Below are 14,874 nucleotides of genomic sequence, written 5' to 3'. Positions count from 1 at the left end.
GTTAGCCAATCAGGCATTGGGGTATGCCACAAAATTCATGAGTTAGTTAAAGTCCTAGTGTTTTACTGATTCCAGTTAGTTTTATTTATATAAGAATTTATCTCACCTTTCTGACCAATAACTTGATAACTCTCAAGGCATCTGAGTGGCTTGCAGAATGACATAAAAAACCAGATGAGGAGAGTACTGGGATAGGGAGAGGAGGAGGAAGAGGAATATTCAGAACCATTCACTGAATATTTTCTCTAACCTTACTGAAAAATCAAATTGAGCTTGGTCTGCTATATTTTTGCTGTGCATTACTGAAGCCTCCGAAACCTCAATTACTAAATGACTTTTAAACATTTCCTACTTTTTATTCAAATAAGCATTTTAGTTAAACTGTTTGGAGTCAGGAGCATTACTTATTCATAGCTGTTGGAATGAATTCTGAATGCAGTTGCAGATGTTTGCTCCATTAATGAGCTTGCAGAAGTGTTTTCCTCAAGTAAGGGCTAACTAAAAGGAGGCCTGGAAGAAATGCTGGTATCGAAGCAGTTGGGCAGCACCTAAAAGAACGACTAGAGAGCAATAGATCCATTGCTGGCAAGTTAGAGAAATGAATCAATACAACTGAACAAGACCAGAATCCCAGAGCAGTATTCCTAAAACTAGTCCTCTGTAGATCCCCATAAAGGGACAAAAAACTAAGTTTTATCCAGATCAGATGGACATGATGATGGTTAGAGGTCTGGTTGATTGGGTTTAGAGTTTGGGAGCTCTCCTAGATCCAACATGGCTTCTGAATTTCAAGGTGGTAGCCATGGTCATGGCCAGGATTTCATTTTCCCCAGTTTTGACTGAAGCTTTCTCAGATGGGCAGTTTTACTGCAGCAGGAAGTGCCCAAGGTTAAGCCACTTTGAGCTCTGCACCAAAGTGCTACCTTTTTAGGATGTGTATAATGCACAGTAGCTGCAAAACATCAGGAACAAACCTGAATAATGCCATCAGCTGTATGAACGGTACCTTCTGCTGCTGTCCTGACATCACTGTAAATGGTTCCCTTGTATGAACTCCTGCCGAGTTAGAGAAGCTGCATTCAATTGCCATTTGGAAAAGGTCCTGGTACGCCAACTACACTCATTCCTGGAATTTGGAGACCTTGCTTCAGTTACCTGCTCCCTGATTATCTTGAGTAGTGATTTCTGCAATCTGTTGTGGGTTGACTGTCTCTGAAAGAAAATGTTTTGGAAGCTTTAGCTGGTACCGAATTTAACAGTACATCATTTCATGTTTGCTGGTGCAGAGATAATATAATACTAGTTCTTTCATAGGTTGACAATTTGCTTTTGGACATTATTCAAGGCAGAGGCGTAACTATAGGGGGGGCAGGGGGCACATGCCCCGGGCGCCATCTTTTCTGGTCACGTGGGGGGTGCCGCCATGACCAAATTTTTTTTAATTTTTTTTTAAATTTTTTGTTAATACAAATGTTTCCTGCTCAGTGCAGCAGTGCTGCAGCAGTCAAGGGAGCGTGTCAGTGCCCCCTTCCCCACGAGCGGTCCCTTCCGCGCCGCCTGCGCCCACCCCCATTGCTTTGCTGGCGCCTGGCGGCCAGTCAGTGGCCTGGCTTGGCGGCGGCGGCAGGCACTTGTGAGGAAAAACCTAAGTATAATGTAGTATGTTAGGGGCGCGGCGGGGGAGAAGTGGTGGGGGGGCGCCATTTCAGTGCTTGCCCCGGGCGCCATTTTCCCTAGTTACGCCTCTGATTCAAGGTACTAGTGCTAAGCTATAAAGCCCTCTATCCACCCATCATGGTTCATGGGAAGACTGGTTCATGTTCCCTCCACTCATGATGTGGGATCAATAGGCCTATGAAGTCCAACATTCTCTGTAAATGTGCCACAGTTGTGGAAGATCCTGCCTAAAAAGAACATTTTCTTGGTGCCATTTTTATGCTATTTTCAGAGACATGTAGATTTGCCTATACCTTTGGATAATATTTGATTTGTGCTGCATAGGCATATTTGAGATGGCTGTTCTCACTGCTTATTTTTAACTGCTCTTTTGATGTTTTTTAAATATTTTGTGATGTTTCGAGACATCAGCCACTTTGAATGTTTATCAGAGAATCGAAGGGCAAAGTTTTAAAGCAAATATGGCCACTGTCTGGGCATTTAGTAGGCCTTGAAACCTATGCACACTTATATTCTATTTAACTCAGTGGACCTTATGTTCATATAAACCTGCATAGGATCAGACTGATCAAAACCCTGCATATCACATCCCTTCAGTGTCTCGGACAGAGGCTCAGTATTTGTGAACTAGCTCTTCAGAAAATATGGGTTTCTCCAAGGAATGTGTCAAAACCTCACATCACACATGGAAGCTGTACTCTGTCTATAATGCAAAGAAATGATGAAACTGCTTTTCTATTGTGTAGTTTTGTTCAGACTCTGAATCTCCTGAAGACATCTGGCTTTATGCAAGTGTTCCATGTGTTCTGGTCCGATAAGGCCAGCACAGTGCTGTTGTATTTCTTTTTAGCTACCCTGCAATGGCATTTGTTATAATGTCCTCATAATCAACCACAGATTAATTTACATGCATAAAATATGCACTCGGTGGGGATCTGGCAGTTACAATGGAGCTGCATTTACAACTTGTATTTTCAAATGCGATGGAAATCCTGGAGCTGTTGTTCAAAAGCACCACTGTGGTTCTCAGGGATTCACAGGGAAAGTTGGAAATCTTTCCAACTGCAAATTCCCTTCACTGGAAAAAACCAATACTGAAAATATAAGGCCACACAGGGTGAATCTTTTGTTGATGCAATGGCATTTGTTATAAATTTGTTAGTTATAAAACTAACAAATTTTGTTTGTTGTCTGTTAGCTTGTGCTGTTATTTCTGGGGCACATATAAAGGATCTGCACTGTAAAAGAGATATACAGTGCAAAAGACCCCAAATTATTCCTATAGCCTCTAGGTCAATAGGATTTCCCTGCTGGTAAAAGTTACTGAATTGGGCAAATTTTAGTTTTGGAAACCCCAGACGCCCTTAGTGGTTTAAAAATTATAACTTTTGATTATAAACCACATATTTAACCCACTGCCTAGCCTTAAAATGTCTTGGGAAAATGCCTTCCAACAGGAAATCAAAGATCAGGAGTGGATGAGCATATGAAAATGGAAGTCAGTTACTTCCTCTTTGGTCCAAATTAAGGAGAATTTTATCAAAGTTTTCCTAAGATGGTATCTGACCCCAGTAAAAATAGCATACATCCAAAAAGACTGCTCTTCGCTGAGCTGGAGTGGTTGCGGGATGAAGGGAATTTATTTTCATCTCTGGTGGACCTGTCCTAGGGTGTTATCCTTTTGGACAGAGGCATTCACAGAGATGTGCAGGATTACAAACCAGAAAATAGGATTATGCCCCAGCTGGCATTAGTAAATGTATTTTCTGGGGTCAATATAAATGTGACATCCAAAAAATCGGTTGTGTTTATGGTAACTGCTGTCATGTGCAGGTTAGCTATAGCCAAGCATTAGAAAAATCAAATCTTGTAGATGGACATCTGGTACAAGACACTATGGCATATCATGATCTCAGAAAAGCTAATCCATATTATGCGGTCCCGTGCAAAGCAGACTAAAAATAATTCTTTTTATGCAATTTGGTCAGATTTTATTCTTTACACTAATTGGGAAAATTCTGGTTGTTTTCCTACCACAGACATTAGAATGTGGATGGGTTGATGAATTGTGCTTGTTGTATTATGTTTTGCTGTTCGTGTTTGGATCACTATTGTTTTGTGTTGTAAATTTGTTTTAATAAATTTATTTATTTATTTATTTATTTTAGAAATTGAATTAATCGAATATGACCCATTAAAGTTTATTTTCCTTGGGCCTTAGCCAAAAGGTTTCCAGTTTTGTTTTTCACAGCAATGTGATTTAAATTGATTTGAAACTATGTTCCTTTGTCTTTTCAATTTTATCTCTTAGAGAGAACTCGGTGATAGTATTCACACCTATGTAATTGCTTTCATCTGTTGGTCGACTATCTGATGTAGTTGTAATAATTTTAACGAAGTCGTTTCCCAGAGAAGTAATATTGGGTATGATCCAGCCACCTGGATTAATGAATGGATGGCAGGGTTTGGAAGCCATTGAATGGCTCATTGGGGGTCAATTACATAGTGCTGCTGAAGCCTCTGTGCAGGTCTTCAAAAGCTATATAAGCTATGTGCAGGTGGAGCCCAGCCCCCTTATTGTGCAATATCTGTCCTGTCCTGTCCTGTTCACCAGTGGTAGGCATCATTTTGCTTATGGGTGACTGGCAGCTCCCAAGCTTATCTGAAGTAGCTCTTTAAGGTTTTGGACTTCCCTTCTCCCTCCCCTTCCTTCCAGCTAATATTGCAGATCCAATTGGCTGTATGAGTGCCGAAACTGGCCGCACCTTTTTCAAACTCTCTCTCTGCTCAGTGTTGCTTTTACTTCCTCTTCCATTCATTTTTCTATTTCCTCTCCTCGCCCCCACAAAAGCAGCCTCTCTTGCTCCCCTCCTGCAATAAAATCCTCTTGGAATCTGTAGAATCCAGAGAGGGAAGGGTTGTAGCACATAAGGAACAGGCAATGGATTGTAACTAAGAGCATTAATAGTAGGGGTGTGCAATTCGGATTTTCAGTGATTCGATTCAGATCCGAACCGAAACACCCCTGTTCTCTTCTGTATCCAAATATTGCCCATCCGAATCACCCCTGATTCGATTTGGATCCGAATTAATCTGAAGCCAAATAGATTTGGATTAAAAAATTGGTCCTTGGGCCAAAAGAGTGGGGTGGGGTGGTAGTGCCTAATGGGTGGAGGCAACCACCCAAATTGCAGAGGGATTGGCCAAAGGGCTGATTTTTGGTGCATTTTTGAAGTTTTAATGTATTTGGGGCAGATTGGGGGAATAACGTGGGATCTGGGCCAAAAGAGTGGGGTGGGGTGGTAGTGCCTAATGGGTGGAGGCTACCACCCCAATTTCAGAGTTATTGGGTAAAGGGATGATTTTTGGTGAATTGTTGAAGTTTACGTGTCTTTAAGGTTTTCCCCCATTAGGTATAATGTAGGGTGTATCGCTTCACGTCAGGGGGAAAGGGGTGGCCTAGAGTGGTGTGGGGTTGGTGGTAGTGCCAGTTAGGGGCAAGGAAGCTGCCTGAATTTTTTCAAAGGATTTGGGCAGAGGGCTGATTGTAGCAAATTAGAGTGGATTCATGGTGTCTCATTGAAAATCATTTGCTATCATAGAATCCACACTCAGAATACCTCAGAAACAACAGAACCCTGTACCCCATGGGTTAGAAACCCATGGGGGTGGTTGGCACCCTATGTGAACTACATCACCACTCGCTCTGGGCCACCCCAGCACCCCCCAAGTGCACTTATGGGGCTGCTGAAAGCTTCATTATACATTATGAGGAAAAACCTTAAAGACGCGTAAACTTCAACAATTCACCAAAAATCAGCCCTCTGCCCAAATCCTTTGAAAAAATTCAGGCAGCTTCCTTGCCCCTACCCGGCACTACCACCAACCCCACACCACTATAGGCCACCCTTTCCCCCCTGACGTGAAGCGATACACCCTCCATTATACCTAAAGGGGGAAAACCTTAAAAACACGTAAACTTCAGAAATTCACCAAAAATCAGCCCTCTGCCCAATCACTCTGAAATTGGGGTGGTAGCCTCCACCCATTAGGCACTACCACCCCACCCCACTCTTTTGGCCCAGATCCCACGTTATGCCCCCAATCTGCCCCAAAGACACTAAAATTTCAAAAATTCACCAAAAATCAGCCCTTTGCCCAATCCCTCTGCAATTGGGGTGGTAGCCTCCACCCATTAGGTACTACCACCCAACCCCACTATTTTGCCCCTGGGACCTGAAATTTGAGCAGACATCACATCAGACCTTTTTGCATTGAAGTCAATGGGATGCAAAAAGGTGGGAAATTCAAATAGACATCATTGCTCAAAATGGAGCGGGGGGAAGAAGGCCACTAAATTGAGCTCCGAAACATCCGAATATTTCGGATCCAAAACAGGGGTGATTCGTTTCGGATCCAAAATTATTCGGATTTCTTAGAGGATGATTCTGTTCGGCTCCGAATCACCCGAAATTCGCTGTTTCGGGTACAGATCGTTCTGTACCCGAAACGTTTCACACATCCCTAATTAATAGTTTAATGAAAGAAGCCTTAATTACAGAAAGATAAATGCAAACTGTTTTCTGTTCTCCTGCTGTTTATTGTCTGGCTGCCCCACCTCCAGTCTAGGACTGAACTAAAAATATAACTAATCTAGAACCTTGTCTGACTCAAGGAATGAATCTACTAGAAACACAACAGAATCTAGCATCCTCCTTTCTCCCTCTCTCACCAGAAAATATATCCCCAATATTTCTCATGCAACCAGCTCCTGTTTGACTTTTATTCTATTCTTACTGGTAAGGAGACTCAGCAGAAACGGAGAGAGCTAGACAGAAAAGCAGGAGTGGATTTTTCTGTCAATTGGACACTTAGTTCTGGGACAAAAAAAATATTGGGCTGACTCTGAGCTAGGGATGCACACTAAATGGACTTTGTGTTTCGTTTTGAGCTCAAAATGAAATGCAATTGGTTGAAACGGTCTGTTGAAACAGCAGTCAAGCCAGCTGTTTCAACCTAACAACTCAAAATATTTTTAGTGTTCCAGCCATAGGGAACAGTGGGGAATGCAAAACATCCAATTGTTCCCCATGGGTAACTCCTAGGGACAACAAAGTAAGTTGGGTGCTACCTACCACCCAAACCAGAAAAGAAATGGGCAAGCAGGTGATTTTAAACAAATTTTTAACCTTTTCCTCAAACCCCTATAGATTTCCACAAACTGGTCACTGGGAAATGAAGCTCTGTTGGGGCTGATAGGCCTTGTCCCCTGCACTGGCCCCACCCCCTTTCATCTGACATCAGATGCAGGGGGTGCAGCCATTGCCTGGAATATGGTCCATTTGGACCCTCTCCCATCCCTACTCAGTCAGTGTTTCATTTAAATGCTGGCTGGGCTCCCCCTCCCCCCAGCACAGCTAGCGTTTCAGTGAAACACTTGCTGGGGAGGAGATAGGTGTGCCTCATGCTCCCAACCAGTGCATCATTTGCTTGCTTGGTGTGGGAGTGGGCAAGGGGGTGCCCTGGGCAAGGGGGGGCCTTGGCGGTCCCTCAGCCCCTGGTGGCTGGGGGGTAATTGTCCCCACTTGCTCCACAGTCCCTACGCCCCTATTTATACGATAACAAGCCAGCCAAGAAGCAGGGAAATTTCAAGCCAATCAGAAGCCAGTGCCATAAAACCAATCAGCAAGGGAAAAATCAACCCATCAAAATAGTGCTCAAAATGTTGAAATGTTTCAGTTGAAATGGAGTGGTTCTGTTTTGAACTCGAAACAGACCCTTTATTTGAAGGGTGCTGTTTTGAGCTTGAAACGGCCCATTTCAAATCAAAACATTTCAACCTTGAAACATTCTGCACATCTCTAGGCTGGGCACATGCTCACAGGAGGCACTCAATCTCTTAATTCTAAGTGGGTGTGTTGCTTATGGGAAGAGTGTGAAAAAAGATTTCTTAAGAGCTCAAAAACAAGGAATTGATGATTGTATGGAGTGGGACAGAATATAGACAGCTTTTTAAGGTGCGGGGAGGCAGCACCTTAGTTTTAAATGGGTGGGGAAGGAATGGGCTGCTTTAATTTTAAGAGATGGAAAGAGAAGGCACTTTGCTGCAGTCCTTCATCGGCTTGTTTTTGTTTTGTAATGAAGCAGTCTGACCAATCTTTATTGCTCACTAAAAGATAGAGAAATAAGGTTTTCAGTAGTTGTATCTCTTGTTAAAAAACAATATCCAAACCCTAGAAATTCCCAACGCATTAAGATAATTGGCTGTGTAGTATTGGCAAAAATATGCTTTTTTAAAAATAGTAAGCCATTCAGTAACTGTTTCCTTTTTGTTTAACTTCTAAGGCTATTTGAGTAACTGGAATAAAAATGCACCAATCAGATGGTTAATCTACTTTTCTTGCTGAAGTGGGAGGGGCTGAGAGTGTGATTGCTCATATGCACAGTTATGGGCCTGGCCAAATTGTATATCTCTGAGCCTCCGTTTTTCCTCTCATGGGCTATGATGGAGACTTGCTGTCCCTTTAAAAATTGCAAATAAGAAAAGAATTGTCTGTCTTTGATTCAATGGCTGGTTGGGCTTATCTCTCAGCATTACTGGCAATGGTTGCCTTTGATCAGATCTTTGTCTAGCTTTGCAAGCCATTTGAGAGGTTTTGATATTAAAATCCTTATTCAGTAGTTGTGTGCTTTTTTGTCACTGGCTTTGGTTTCCTAACCACAATTTTGTCACAGGCTGTGCCTTCTCATGCCACCATTTTGCCCAGGGAGATGCCAAGGAGGGGGGAGGAGTAAGGGTGGGGGGAGTTGCTTTTGAAGCCTTAAGCCTGCCTACCTCTGCTGTACATCAAGCTACATCAATGGCAGGGCACTTTGTTTTCCAGCAAGGCATTTAGTTGCCAAGTCTCTGGTCTGTTTGTGCAGGTTTCTTTTACTTGGACAATGTGGAGGGCACAGCTGAGGAAAGGCTATCATGAAATGGGGTTTACTGTGGGAGGAATGTTATGTGTTGCACCATGTTAGGAGAGGAGGCATCTCAAGATAAGGAATATCTCAGCCCTTTGGGGAGTTATATCCTTAGATTTAATAGAAGGATATTTTGGTTGTGGAAGGTTTATGGACCAAATAAATACACTATGATGAATAAAAATGAGTACAATTAGCCATTTGGTTCATTTTCTTTTCCTTGCCTGAGCCTCTTTGAGCACCCTTCCTGGCATTTAGTCACTCCTGCATAGTTCATATTTCAAAAGGTAAGATGAGAAGGCAAATGTCCTCTAGTTTTTGTCTTGCTGCTACTTAAGTTTTACTGTTTAAAGGTGGTATTCTCTCTTTGTTGTATCTAAAATTGTTTCAATTAATTTTGTGAGCTGCCTTGAGTGATTATGGAACAAGCAGAGTATGAGTGTTTTAAATCAAATTAATTGTGTCCCACAGGTTTCCTGTATCTGAAGAGACATCAACAGTTGTCTTGGGTGCAGTTTCTGAGGTGTCTGAGGCACTCAGATCAGCTGTGCCCTCACCCACTCATGCTGCGCTTTTGTCAGTCTGCCAATGGGATTTGTGCCATAATGGAGGAACTTGTCATCAGATCAGTCTTCCTGATGGTGTGGCCTCATTTCAGTGTGAATGCCCACTACATTTCACTGGGCGTTTCTGTGAAAAAGGTATTTGTGCTTTACATCCCCCTACTTGTTTCAGTTTAAGAAAGAGTGATTTTTTCAGATTCCATTAGCATTCATTCCTGGAACTTGTGCAGTGAGTTGATTACCTTACTGGAAATATGGTATACTTTCTGACTTTTGCTCAGGTACATCAGCATCTCTAGACAAATTTATTTGTATTGGTTTTATCCTTGTAAAACTGTAACAATAGATGACTGGCCTATATTTTTGTCACGCTCTGTCTTTCAGTGTGTTAAAATTACATCTTCAACAAGGGAATGTCTAGAAATATATTCCATTTGCATATGCCTTCTTTTTGTGAGCGGGAACGGGTGTATACTGGCTATATGCACAACTGTATGTATGTGTATGTGTGTACCATGGATGGATGTACAGGTGTAGGGCATCTGTAAAACGTTATCACTCTTATTTGGGAATGGGCATTAGTTCAGTGGCAGACCATCTGTTTTGTATGCAGAAGGTCTCAGGTTCAATTCCTGGCATCTCCAGGTAGGGCTGGGATAGATTCCTGCCTCAAACCTTGGAGAGCCGCTGCCAGTCAGTGAAGACAATACTGAGCTAAATGGACCAATGGTCTGATCAGCATCAGGCAGCTTCCTATGTTCCTGCTGATACTTCCGCATTACTTCTGCTCTGGTTCCATCTTGACACTAAGGGCTGGTGCCAAAGGATAATACAAGCTAGAGACCATTAAGCATTCCTAAATCTCAAGGATTTCAATAATAGTTTGGTATGCTTACCTTTTAGATAGGGACTGCACCCATTGTCCTTGCTATGTTCATGACTTCTGCTGGTACTTGCTACTGGGGCCACTTCGCATGCACAGGATATTTGTTTCTATGTGGGTGCTGTGTATGATTGTAGGAAAAATCTGTATAAGCCATTATGCAGATTGCATTTCTGCCATGAAACTGCCATTTCTAGATGCTCCTTTGTGTAAAAAACAAACACATTGAGGATAAAGGTTCTACAGACTACCTTCTAGTGTTCTACCATTTCAGCTCCTCTTATCATCTCAGCATGAAAAGTGACTGGATTATAAGTGTTCCATTAGATTTATCATGAAGGGTAGCATTGCCAAGCAAATATTCTCATTAGAGAAAAAACTTAATCCTGTAATATAAACAGGTAGACCACAACTTCTGAAAAATAGAAAACTATTGAAGCTGTACAGGTAGCAATCTCTTCTTGCTACTATATTTGACCTTGCTTCCTCTTTTTCAAGCATATTTAATCATAATTCTGTAAGGTTTTTGTGCACTTTTAGTTGCCATATGATAATTCAGTTGCGTGATTTAATTACCTTAATTAAATGAAATAATTGAAATCAAATTACTGGGTTAACTGTGGGTTTTTTTAAAAAAAGATATGGATATTATAAGACAAACTGGTCAATATCTGTTGCTTTCTGCATTTTCAGTCATAACTCCTTTATTCAATTACTTCCCAGAAACTTCATTTCCTTGATATGTTTGGTACTTGGCTCAAATGGCTATTAGTGTCAAAGGCGCATTTGCCTTTTGTTGACGCTGGATAATTTCCATTAGCATTATTGGGAATTACTAGTGTGTAGCGAAATGAAAGAGTGCCCATATTATAATTAAAGCTCTAATATCCTTCTAATAGACTTTCTATTGTATGAAATAAGTACAGGGCAACTAGAGCCAAAAATGCACTTGCCAGATTGTCAATATATTTGAAAGTAATGGAAACCCAGCTCACAACGCTGACTGAAAGTTGGTCATCATTATACTGTATGTGAATCCAATTAATGACTCTGGGCTAAAAACTATGAATCTCAGTTAACGATGCCTTAGATTTCAGAAAGTATTTTTAAAAAACACCTCCATTCTTATAGATGTAGCAAATTAAATGGTATTCCTCTATTTCAAAATGCCATTGGTAAAGAACTGACCTGTGGCAATGCATCATACTAGTTCTGTGTAAATGAATTTACTGGTTGACATCCTGCTAACGTACTGTACTTCTAACAACAGCATGCACACAGCACTAGTCCCCACACGCCTGGAGCATGGGTGCTCTTTTGCAAGAGTGTGACTATTTGTGGCACACTCTCCCTATACTGCAGAAACACTCTGTTGCAGTGGAGATATGTCCCTGACCCTTCAGAAGTGTGGGGACAAATGTTGAGCTAGCACTGTGTGTGCACCGTTAGAAGCACATAAAAAGTGATAGGATGTCAGCCACGGAAATTAGGGAAACTTTGTGCAAAGAGAAACATTTAGATTATAGACATAAGCAACTGAATAACATCCACCATGTTTAGGCCTGGTGAGCAACTATTTTTCCTAAAGGGCCACTTGGAAGTGCAGTTGAGGGTTGTGGCACAGCATCTCAGCTCCTCCCATCTGAAGTTCCCTGGCTGGAAGTTCTGTTGCAACCAATACTACTTCCACATACTTCTCTTGCCTCAACTGAAAACTGGGGAGGACTGTATTTAACTCTGAGGCTTCCAGTTAGTGAAGCCTAGACCTTTAAATTTTTAGTAGTATATGTTGTAATGGATCATCTCAAACTAGAGATTAGGGGCTTGTTTTTAGAGTAAAATACTGTAGCCATGCAGGGTCCAGTCTGGAGTAAAAGTAGCGGGTATTAAACCTGTCACCTCTACACCATTTATTTCTCAGTTATAATCCCTTCAGGAGCTGCCCCCCTCACCAATTGCCACTGTAGGCTAGAGAACCCCTTAAAATTAACCGTGGGCTAGAGAACCCCTTAAAATTGTAGAAATGTGTTATGGGGGAAGAGAGATGCTGTTGAGTTTCTGCATCTTGAGGGCTATTGTCACAGGGGCTCTTCCAGAAAAAGGTGACAATTCTTATTTAGCCCTTGTACAGAATATTATTATTGTTATTGTTAATAATAATTCAATTTCTATACCGCCCTTCCAAAAATGGCTCAGGGTGGTTTACACAGAGAAATAACAAACAAGCAAGAATAGTCGCCAGCCAGCCAGTGGTATTATTTAGAGGTTTCTTGTTTATGTTCTTGAGAGAATGGTGGAAGAAGAGTATGGTACATGTTGAAATGTATCATTTCAAACAACAAATTCAAAGCGTGTAAAAGTGCTGAAGCTTTTTAAAAATGATTTCAAAATCAAACAAAACCATTACACTCTGCACAAAAAGGGCCCTGTTTTTCTCAAGCTTCATTTTGAAGTAAAATGTCATTGCATTTTGGATCTTGTTCTTAGGATGGTGAAAAGATGTATTTGACTTAACACATTTTTCTCTCCTCATATTTCAAGCATGAAACACATGCATGGAATTCAGTGCCTGTGTTTCTTACCTTCCATTAAATGTCATCACTTAGAAAAATACGTTCTTGGAACATGAAAACAATCCCTCTGCATTTACATTTGAGGCTGGAGAATGTAATTCACTTAATAGCTTCCTTCAGCTCATCAGTGTTAAATTATTTGTAATTAAATGCTATCCTTGGCCTTCTGTTTATTATCTTACATGCTGTAACAGCTTGTCCAGTCCCTAAAGAGAAAAGAGTGTTGGTTGAAACTATTAGTATTTATAGATTTATTTGCATGCACAAACCTTTCCCTCTAATCCATTTTTGAGAAGCCTTTGAGGAATAGCAGACTGTATGCGTAGGATCAAGCATAAAATGTCTATATTTACTGCAAGTAATAAAGAAAGATCCAACAACATCAAGCCACCTTTTATTATATCTTTTGTATTTGCATATCCAAGATTCAAAATATCCAAGGGAGAAAGTATTTTCAAGATCTCACCCATGTGCACATTATCATGATGGCATTTAAATTGTCATCTTTACCAGCAAGTTGGATCAGTGCGAAGGTTGTGGCTCAGTGAGTGGAAACTGCAGCCACCTGCGGCCCTTTCCTTTTAATACAAATGAGTCCACATTGAGTTCTGTGTAGTATATTTCTGAGTGACTGGCTGCTAGGAGTATAGTTTTTATTTTATTGGGGGGAAATTCCCTTGCAATAAGAGACATGATCCACCAATGGGTTTGTTGCTGTTCTAGTCTTCCTCACACTCCACATTGACCTGAAATCCTCACCATGTAATACCTGAGAGAAGTACATGACCACTCAGTGCAGTCACGTGGCATAGCTTTAATATCATTTCATGTTTAATTTGTGTGTTGCTTTTCTACATTGCTATGCAAGACCGTTTACAACCCACAGAAATGACAAAACAACAATCATTAATAACAAATCACATCCTACAACAAATAAGTTCAAAGCAAAATAAATCATAATTACATAACTTTGGCTGGGGTTGTTGTCCTTTCAAAGTGCAGTTGGAGGAATTGATTGTTTGCAATATTATACAGAGGTGCAATCTCTTTGTGCACGTGAACCATGTTACTCGTGGGGGTTCCGTTCCTTGCCCACTACCACGAGTAACAGAACTGTGAGTAACGAGGCATTACAGCTATGAGGAAAGGGGGGTTAGGTTCCAAGGTGGAGGGGAAAATTTAAAAAGGCCAAAAAAAAGCTCAGAACTTACTGTGGTGTGCTGCACGGGTCCCCCATGTGCCCAGGAATGTCCCCAAATGGATGAAATGTCTCGAAAACTCTGGAAAATCATGGAAAATAGTTTGAGTTAGTGCAAAAACAAGCCATAAAATGGCTCCTTGAGACAAAATGGAGGGCAGAAGTGACCTCCGCAGTCACTTCTGGCCCTCTAGGAACCACAGATATGTGGGTTTTAACCCTATAGTATCCATGGATACTGGAAATGGGTGTCTATTAGACAGCCCACGGATATGCAGAACCGAAAGTACTGGTTCTGTGAATAATGAGGTTCTCCTGTATCTACAAAATAATATGTCAGGGGGAAAGTTGCTACCTTTGTGATGATATGAACACATCTTCCTCCCATCCTGCCATATTATTAGAGTCATTTTGCAATTCTTTTTAAAACAATCACTTTGGGGTGTTTTTTTTTTTAAGGTCAACTATAAATACATAAATGGGTAAACATGTGTGCTGTTTTAATTTAACAGCAACCCCCGCCCCCAAAAGACAGGCAGCTTGCACAAAGCGTGAGAGAATGAGCAAAGCAGATGGCTGAACCAATATTCAGCTCACTGATACGAATTGTTGCAAGGCATGTGGTGACATTGGGCTGGAGTCAGGCTTACTGCCATGGGTGACGAACCCACAGTGATTTTTTTAAAAAAAGTTATGTCTGTCTTCACTCTCAGTCCGCAGCATGTGACTAATGATAACTTGGTAATAATGCCAAATATGTGTTTTGTCTCTCTTAGTATCCTTTTCAGTTTTGTCAGACTCAGTAAATCCCAATGCATAAAGCTAATGGCTGACAAGGACACAGGCCCTGTGCTTTCCAAACATTCCCCCCGCTCCCCAGTTTGTAGCACTTCTCTTTGATATTGCATATATGTACAGGTGAAACTCGGAAAATTAGAATATCGTGCAAAAGTCCATTAATTTCAGTAATGCAAATTAAAAGGTGGAACTGATATATGAGACAGACGCATTACA

At 41.3% G+C, this 14,874-nt stretch overlaps 1 long non-coding RNA gene across 2 annotated transcripts; it reads right to left on the bottom strand.

Annotated features, from left to right (window-relative positions):
• Positions 1 to 282: 282 nt before the first annotated feature.
• Positions 283 to 14,000, bottom strand: LOC128340821 (uncharacterized). Of its 2 annotated transcripts, none has more exons than XR_008313996.1 (4): positions 13,874 to 14,000; positions 12,672 to 12,868; positions 10,103 to 10,292; positions 283 to 1,212 (listed from the first exon to the last, which is right to left on the bottom strand). It is a non-coding gene; the product is annotated as an uncharacterized LOC128340821 (long non-coding RNA). The 2 variants fall into 2 exon arrangements; XR_008313998.1 differs by having other exon boundaries at positions 10,103 to 10,210.
• Between the last annotated feature and the right edge of the window lie 874 nt (positions 14,001 to 14,874).

Source organism: Hemicordylus capensis, chromosome 1, assembly GCF_027244095.1.
Source record: "Hemicordylus capensis ecotype Gifberg chromosome 1, rHemCap1.1.pri, whole genome shotgun sequence".
NCBI classification, from domain to species: Eukaryota; Metazoa; Chordata; class Lepidosauria; order Squamata; family Cordylidae; genus Hemicordylus; species Hemicordylus capensis.
This window is presented reverse-complemented; position numbering and strand designations above follow the sequence as displayed.